Below are 7,762 nucleotides of genomic sequence, written 5' to 3'. Positions count from 1 at the left end.
TCTTAGTCAAATTTTCCCTGCGCTTGCAGGAACTCTGACCAGCCCTAATCAGAAACAGTCCTACTACTTACCCTTTCATAACACTAAACCTTCAGAGAGCAACATAAATGTTAATTAATTTACTCTCACCTCACTCCTCTGAGGTAAATAACTATCATTTTCCCTTTCCGTCTAAATGAGAATATTAAAATAGAAACGGAGTGACTTGCCTAAGGTTACACACACATTAGTGGCAGAAGAAGGATTAGCATTCAGAAACTCTTAAGGCTCTTAGGGCTTGTCTACACAGGGAAACTGAAACGACGACTGTGCCTCATTCATTTTGCAACAGCCATTCAAGCAGAGGCCTATGTGTAAGTGCTCTATCAAAAGGAAGAGAGTCCTTTTATTCTAGAATTAATTGTGCATTATTGAGTCATGGGAATTATTTTGGAATAAACCCCTTCTTATTCCATGATAAGTATCCACGCAGTCAACTGTTCCAGACTTGCTATTCTGACCGTGTCCTTACATGGGGAAGAGCCAAACTCTATAAATTCTTCATCCCTCTCCACGCTAAGAAACAAGTTAGCATTACTTAATTACAAAGGCACAAACATGCTTTTATTTCCACTTAAGGAAAACCAGCTCAGGCTATCCCGAGACCTGTGAGAGCACATGTTGCTTGTGAGCATTGCTGCTCCCCTCACTGCAGCTCTAGGCACTGTGCACAGGCAGAACATGGCGAGGAGAGCAGCTTGGCCGAGCCTCGTAACAGCAGCCCCCATGCCAGGATGCCCTGCGTGGCTGGATGTCGACCTTTTAGGCTTGGGACTCAGGGAGAGCCCACAGGGGCCCCGGAGCCGGGCCCAGCCCTATCCCTGTGCTTCAGCCAAGGGTGTGGGCCTCCACCGGGGGCGAGTCTCAGATAACGCGTGAGCTGGGCTGGTGCCTTCTGTCAGAGCCTCTCCCTCCCTCTGCGGCCCTGGTGAGCATCTCCCACATCTTACGATCTGACACGTCAGAAGCGTGTGGAGGATCTGGGAATGCAGTAGCCTCATTAACAGCTTGCACTGCTGTGATGGCTTCGCTAGCTGAATTCTTCTGATAAGGGCAAACTGAGCAATGGTGCACCATGATGCCATAGTCACATCCAGCTCTGCTGTATTTATATACCTGAAGAGTGAAAGCCTGTTTGAACTTCCCCTTGTAAGAACTGCCATTAAGAAACTATTTAATTTCTGTAAAATACACTTAGCTGTTCAGCTGGGTGATACACGATAAATGCATTTCAATACCTAAAATGTTCCTATTCATGATTCTGGACAGCTAACTCTCCTGTTCTTCCATGCCAGAGCTGCACTGGGATCATCTCATCCCTCTAGAACATTCCTTCTACTATGCAAGGTGCGATAGGGACTGTTTTTGTGACCCCGTAACACCTGCTGGAGTCACAGCCTCAAACTGAAGAACCCGTAAGAGAGCGATTGCTCTTTGGATATCCAGCCAGGTACTTCTACAGCACCTCACCCTGTGGTATTTAGACATCGGTACTGAAGATCCATTAGGAACATCTTCTGAAAGCTTGCAAATCCTGTGGATCCGTGCTTAAACCCTGTTGGTCATGACTGTCCAAACGTTCCTGGAAAGTGACCGTGGGTGAAGCTCCGGCTCGGCGGTGGAGCAGCTGCTCGCCACAGCACTCTCGCTGTCGCTGTGTTGCGTGCTGCTGGAAGGCAGCCAGCCCCAATCTGAGATGATTTCTGGAGCGTCCTAATTTCAGAGACAGCTCGGGGAAAGCTTCGGTTACATCAGTTTAGCTGCGATTGTCAATGTACTGTCCAGCCAAGGACGGTAATGACAACCAGCAGAGTATCCAGAAAGGGCTACCCCCCAGCTGATTTTGTTTAAAATTTTGGCCACTGCAGCAGGAGAAAAAGGGGTGATGTAGGAAAAAAGGGGGTGATGGAGATGTAAAAAGGGGGTGATGGAGATGTATGCTCATTTTTTTGTTCATGTCACTAATTTGTTGGATATCTAGAGAGGGAATTCAGTTTAATTAGTCAGTAAAAGAGCTTGATGCAATGCTATCTGCATCGCGCTGGGAGGTTCTTCCTTTGCATCAGCAACTCTCCTTCCCACACGTTTCCAGGAGGCTGGAATCTGATGTAACGACACAAGCCCAAACCACAATTTTAACGCAGAAAGTTGACAAGAGAGCTCCTGCACCAGAGTGGCCCACCCTGAGGAGCCTGGTCACCATGCGCTGAGGAGCCTCACACACACACAGGTCACTATGCACAGTGCGTGTGTGTAATAACCGGGCACGCTGTTTAACTTTTGTCCGTATTTATGTTTCCACAAGGCAGACCGGGATGGGGGGGGGGGTCACCGTCGCCTCACAGCCCCGGCGCTTGGGCCGTTGCCTCAGCAACGCGCGGGGGCCGCTCGCCCCCGCCCCGCCTCTCCGGAGCGCGCAGGGGCGGGCGGCGGGGCAGCCCCTCTGCCGCTGCCTCTCCCTCCTCTCCCTCCCCGCCTCTCGCGAGAGCTGCGGCGGGCGGGCGGAGCGGGGCGGCGGGCGGCGTGCGGCGGGGCTGAGCTGAGCTCATCCCGGGCGCGGGCGGGGAGCGCCGCGCGGAGCCGGAGCCGGAGCCGAGCCCGACCCGGAGCCGGAGCCCAGCCGAGCCCAGCCCGGTCCGCGGCAACTTCGGGGGTGAGCGGCGGGACGGGACGGGAGGGCAGAGGGAGGGACCCCCCCGCCGCCTGGCTGCACGCAGGACTTGGCCAGTAACTTGCCTGTGCGCGGGGAGTTGTACTTTGAATTTTTTTTTTTTCCACTTTTTTTTTTTTAATTATTTTTTTTAATAGCCGGCGAGTGGGGTGTGCAGCCGCCTCGGCGGCGCTTGCAGCCGGTGCCGAGCCGCCCAGTGCCGCTCGCAGTTAGGTAATGCGGCGGGGGCGTGCTGGGTGCTTGGGGGGCGGGGGGGGGAGATTTTTTGGGGGGCTCGGGGGAAGCTCCAGGAGCCCCCCGCGGGGTGCACCCGGCAGAGCAGCCGCAGGAGAGGCAGAGGAGAAGGGGGCAGCCGTCCCCTGCCGACTCGGTGCGCTTTTCCCCCCCGTTTTACGGCTCGCCGGTGCTGCCGTGTGCGGGGGGGCGGCCGCGCACCTGCGGGAGCGGCGCGGGGCGGTGCGGGGCCGGGGGGCAGCGCCGCGGAACGGGAACCCGGCAACTTCGGCGAGGGTCTCCTTGGGTAACCTTGGCTACAGCAGCAGCCTGCCTGGGGGGGGGAGGAGGCGTGCTCGCACCCGGGGAGAAACGCGGGGGTATTTTTGGGGGGGAGATGGGGTTTCCCAGCGATGCGCTGCTCAGGAGGTGGCCGGCACGCAGCGCTGGAGCGGTGCGGTTTTAGCAAAGCCTGGAGTGCGCCCGGAGCTGGGCACCCCGAGCCGGGCGGTGTGCGGAGCTGGGTGGCACATCGCCTACCGAGCCTGGCGGGTGCTTTGGGGAGCACAGCCGGCCTGGGGGAGCTCCGATCGAGGCGCTCGTTGTCGGTAACTACAGGAATTGAGCATCACCTGCCTTCAGTGTAAGGTGTAAGCTGGTTTTGTGCAAGGCAAAACATCCTTTTTCTGTATAAACAACAGGTTTTGTTGTCCGCGTTGTGCCTATAAGCACTAGCTGGGTGATGTGCATCTGTATTTTGGATGAGATGCATCCGTATCTTCTCTAATCTGGACTTCATTCATATTTATTTGGAAGAGATCCCCAAACTAGCCTCTGTTTCCCTGCCGCTGGAGAGGTGGGAGAGAAAGGTGAAAGGGCCGAGGTAGAATTTGGTGACAATTGTAATGGCAGGGAGAGATTTATGAGTTGCTTCACTGTCACGGTTTCGTGCCTTAGGCCATCAGACGTCACAGCAGTTATTAATCCAGAAACACTGTGGGAACTTGAGTTTTTTTTTCTTGCTTATGAAAACACGTGTGCTCGGTTCAGGTAAAGTTGAAGTTTCATGTCTTATGTAAATATGATCTCTCCTTTTAATTGATTTTTATTTAATTGTAACTGGGAAAAGAAGATCCCCCCCTGGTTTTAACAGGGTTTATTTATGGACAGTTGATTAAAAGCTGTGCACTTAGTTGCTCAACAGTGTATTATGAAGGTGTTAGTGATGCTAATATAATGCTTAGTTTCAGAATTACTGCTTGGGATAGGCATACTTAGCTCTCAGTTGTGGTTCGGAGAGCCTCTTAGATCATGAAGGCAGAGGCGAAATGGGACGTCAGCTCCAATTGTGTTGTCGGACTGCAGAACGTGGGCTGACTAAAAAGGCCGGCAGGTGTAGTGGTAGGCACTGGCACGCAGCTAGGCGAGGGTGGAGCTGCAATGAGGAATAAAAATTCAGCACGGGAACGTGTAATCCACGATCTGCTTTTTCTGTAATCAAGTGTCTGACTGCCACTTCACTCATGCATACTTAGTTCTAGGTTAGAATAGTTTTTTTTTCTTTTTCTTTTTTTTTTTTTTTTATTGGAAATGTTATTTTAAGGTTTGGGATTAACTTCTGGATAGCTCTTGTTTTAAAACCCATGTCCAAATGTGGCTTCCCTTGTGTTTCCTCCCCCCCTTCAGGTTTTCAAGGAGAGTTGTTTCATCATGGTTATAGCATTCTGCTGCTGCCTTTAGAGCTTATCATTCTTATGTAGCTCTTATTGCCCTCTCAATTTTGTAAATGCATCTCAAATGTATCCCTTACTTTTTCCTGTTTATTTCAGAACTTCTGTTCTGCCATGAACATGTTATTTTACTAAGAAAGGAGAACAAAACTGAAATTAACCAATGTTAAGAACATAAAATACTCCTATTAGTTATTTTGTTTTTTAGTAAGATCACGTTCCTTCTGTTATGGAAAACAGCATTGGAAATATGTTGGGAGAACGAGAGGTAGGCGAGTAAGAGAAAGGGCTGAAACCCGCTTGAGTTTCTTTTCTATTCCACTGTCTATTTTGTCATGTGGCACGTCCATTGTAGAGAAGAAAAAGGAAGACTTTTCTCCATAGCAGTAGTTTAATCCCTTCAGCCAGGGGTAGCTGCGAGCTATGCAGTTCTTACTGCTGCCGGGTGGAAATCCTGGATACCCCCATGGGGTAAACCAGCAGAGCTTTTGCCCTCATCTGAGTTTCAGTCACACACATTGGTTTCCCTTATGTTGATGTTGTCAGAGTTTTTTAAACTTACTCTCATTGACCCTACGAGTTGGCTCGTTGGCAGACTGGTTGGATCTGTTGTTTCCTTGGCTTTCTTGGCCTCGTTTAGATTGCTTTTATTCCTCAGCAGCTCCTTTATTTAGATATTAAGGAGCCAGTAAGGCATGATTTTACTGTTTCTTCATATCCTTTCATATCTCTGCTTTTAGTTTGTTATTCATCTTTCAGGTTTTTGTTTCACTCACTGTTGTGGGAGTGCCTTGTCTCCCAGTCCAAGAGGGGCGGTAAGGTTTGTGCTGGCGTGGGCTGAGCTGCCGCTGTGCTCGTGGCTCGGTTGAAGTAAGGTTGCTTTCTGCTGCACTCCTTGGTATTGAGGTGGGATTAGCTTACATCACCTCTAGAAAATCTTTTCTCTATTTTTTTTTTTGGGAGAATTCTGTAACCTGTTGGTTTAACTTCTTGTTAATAAGTTACAACAGAAATGCAGCACTAGTAAGTGTGGTCACTTATTTATCAGTGTGTACAAGGATATTCTAAAATGGGCTAGGTCAGGCCTTTAAGCATTCTAGCACATAAAATTAATCCCGTGCTAAGTATCTTTCTGTGAGTTAGGGCAAAAATTGTTATATTCTGTGTTTTCTGTTTCCAGGGAGATGCGACTTCAGTGGCATGATTTGAAGTGCATTCCTCTAAATAGCAACTTCTAAATAGTCTGAGCTTTATATTTCACTGAGTTTGGTTTAATGTTTGAATGAGGGCCATCAAGCTGGATGTTTTTTTAAGTGGGATTTTGTGGCTGTGTGAGAGTTGAGAGATCGTTTAATGGGAAACAGTCGGCATTGTCTGGGATTGGAGCCTTACCAGCAATGGTTAACTGAGGGCAGGGTTGTAAAGCTACAGAGTATGGCCACTGGGGAGACGAGTGACAATAATCTTGTGGTTTTGACTAGCTCTGATTCTTGACCCTCGAGCAGCTGGCAGTGCGAGGTGAACATGATCTGCAGCAGTTTGTGTTTGCTCTGGTGGTAGTTCTGCACCCCGAACTTCGGGAAACTCTAGGACTTGCAGAGACACTGAAACTGCACAATTATCTTACTGGTTTTGAACATTAAACCGCAGATAAAATGGCTTTAGAAGTCCATCTTCTTAGATGTAAACTTAAATTACGGCACTGCCGCAGTCTATTTATTTTAAATCCTGTGGCACCAGTTTGCTGGGCGGGTTGCTTGATTTAGATTCTACCGCATGCCTTTTATGTGAAGTGCGAAGTGAGACTAAGCGTTTACAAGGCTTTGTTTTCTTTATGGAAGCATGCTTTAAAGAGCACTTCATTTGAGCGTGGCAACATAACACTTTTCCTGAGCTTGATAGCTGCTGAATTGTGTGATCACTGAGTGTTTTCAGAGCTCTGAATCCATATGTAGATCCTCTCTTGCAAGCCCGTGTTTGATTAGTGGGATCAAAACCAGTCGTGGCTTCATCTCTCTGCACAACTTAATCATAGCAGCCCGTTCCTTGTGCAGCACGTGGATGTCTGTGTTGGAGAGAGACGTCAGGTTTCTGAAAAACGTGTGGCTGCTTAGAACAACTTCACTGAATGTGAGTTTTGTGAAAATATAGTGCAAAAGGAAGAGTTACTGAGAGCTGTGGTTGATGCTTAGGCCTGAGAGGTGGTTCGAGTCTTGTTAATGCTCCCTTGCCTTTGGCCTCGGATCCTGTGGAAAGGGAGGAACGCTTTCTTCAGGTGGATGTTATTAAAAATGCGTCAAGTGTTTTTGAAGACTGATTTTTAGTTCACAAATTTGTCAACATTTACATAAACTGCTGGCATATAGGGTGCAGTTGTTTTTGAAGCTAGGTGGTTGGGGATTCCTTATGGTTTACCTTCACTGCTGAGAAGCCTCTAGGTGGTGTTCATTTCAGTTTTGTTGTTTATCTTTTGAGGTAACAACTCCTAAACTCAAAATGCTAATTTTCAGCTGTCTTTTATTGGTGCTGTGAGACAAATGTGCTGATGTTGAACTTGTGCCTTTGTCTTAGTGAAATCATTTCGTCTGTCCTTAATTGATGGTGTTCCCAGTGGATTAAAAGCTTCAGCTAGCCAAAACCAGCAGAAAACCATCTTATTCCAGGCTGCTGTACAGCGTGGGTCAGAAATTGAGCACAACTGAGAGAAAAGCTGCCCTGTCGCCTGCTTGACAGACACCAGTTATCTGTGAGGTGCTTGGCTGGTGTCATTTCACCAGCCAAGGGGCTTGCTCTCCTCTCTCTGAGCATCACGATTGTCCTATGAGCTTTGGATGCAAACAACAGGCTTACTGTGTGCTGAGGTGATGTGGAACAGCATTAAGGCAGAACATATTTTGATAGTGACAGATAGTATCTGTGAGACTGCTGTGGTAGCAGGACTTTGTGCGTGCCAGTGGCTCTGATACTTATCTCAGGTGTTCTGGTGGCAGTGCAAGCAGCGCTCTGTGAGGAGTTAACAGGGACTTTCAAACATCTGCATTTGCTGACTTCACCAGAAGTTGCATAGTCTGCAGAACATTTTTATGTTACTCTTGAGACTTTCTGAAAT

At 48.6% G+C, this 7,762-nt stretch overlaps 2 protein-coding genes across 13 annotated transcripts in view; one reads left to right on the top strand and one right to left on the bottom strand.

Moving 5' to 3' along the window:
* The window catches only part of LOC137857503 (disintegrin and metalloproteinase domain-containing protein 20-like), a 371,501-nt gene that overhangs the window by 303,862 nt on the left and 59,877 nt on the right, over positions 1–7,762 (bottom strand). The gene's annotated exons all lie outside the window — the stretch shown is intronic.
* Positions 2,520–7,762, top strand: part of SIPA1L1 (signal induced proliferation associated 1 like 1) — a 203,295-nt gene continuing 198,052 nt past the window's right edge. For 7 of the 12 annotated variants that reach the window (XM_068684108.1, XM_068684113.1, XM_068684112.1 and 4 more), the window contains exon 1: positions 2,520–2,692. The gene's annotated coding sequence lies outside the window, so the exon portion shown is untranslated. Of the gene's footprint in view, positions 2,693–2,847; positions 2,924–7,762 lie in introns of all 12 variants that reach the window. The other 5 variants (XM_068684109.1, XM_068684102.1, XM_068684106.1 and 2 more) reach the window with 2 other exon arrangements.

Source organism: Anas acuta, chromosome 5 (assembly GCF_963932015.1).
Source record: "Anas acuta chromosome 5, bAnaAcu1.1, whole genome shotgun sequence".
In the NCBI taxonomy this organism is placed as follows: Eukaryota; Metazoa; Chordata; class Aves; order Anseriformes; family Anatidae; genus Anas; species Anas acuta.
This window is presented reverse-complemented; position numbering and strand designations above follow the sequence as displayed.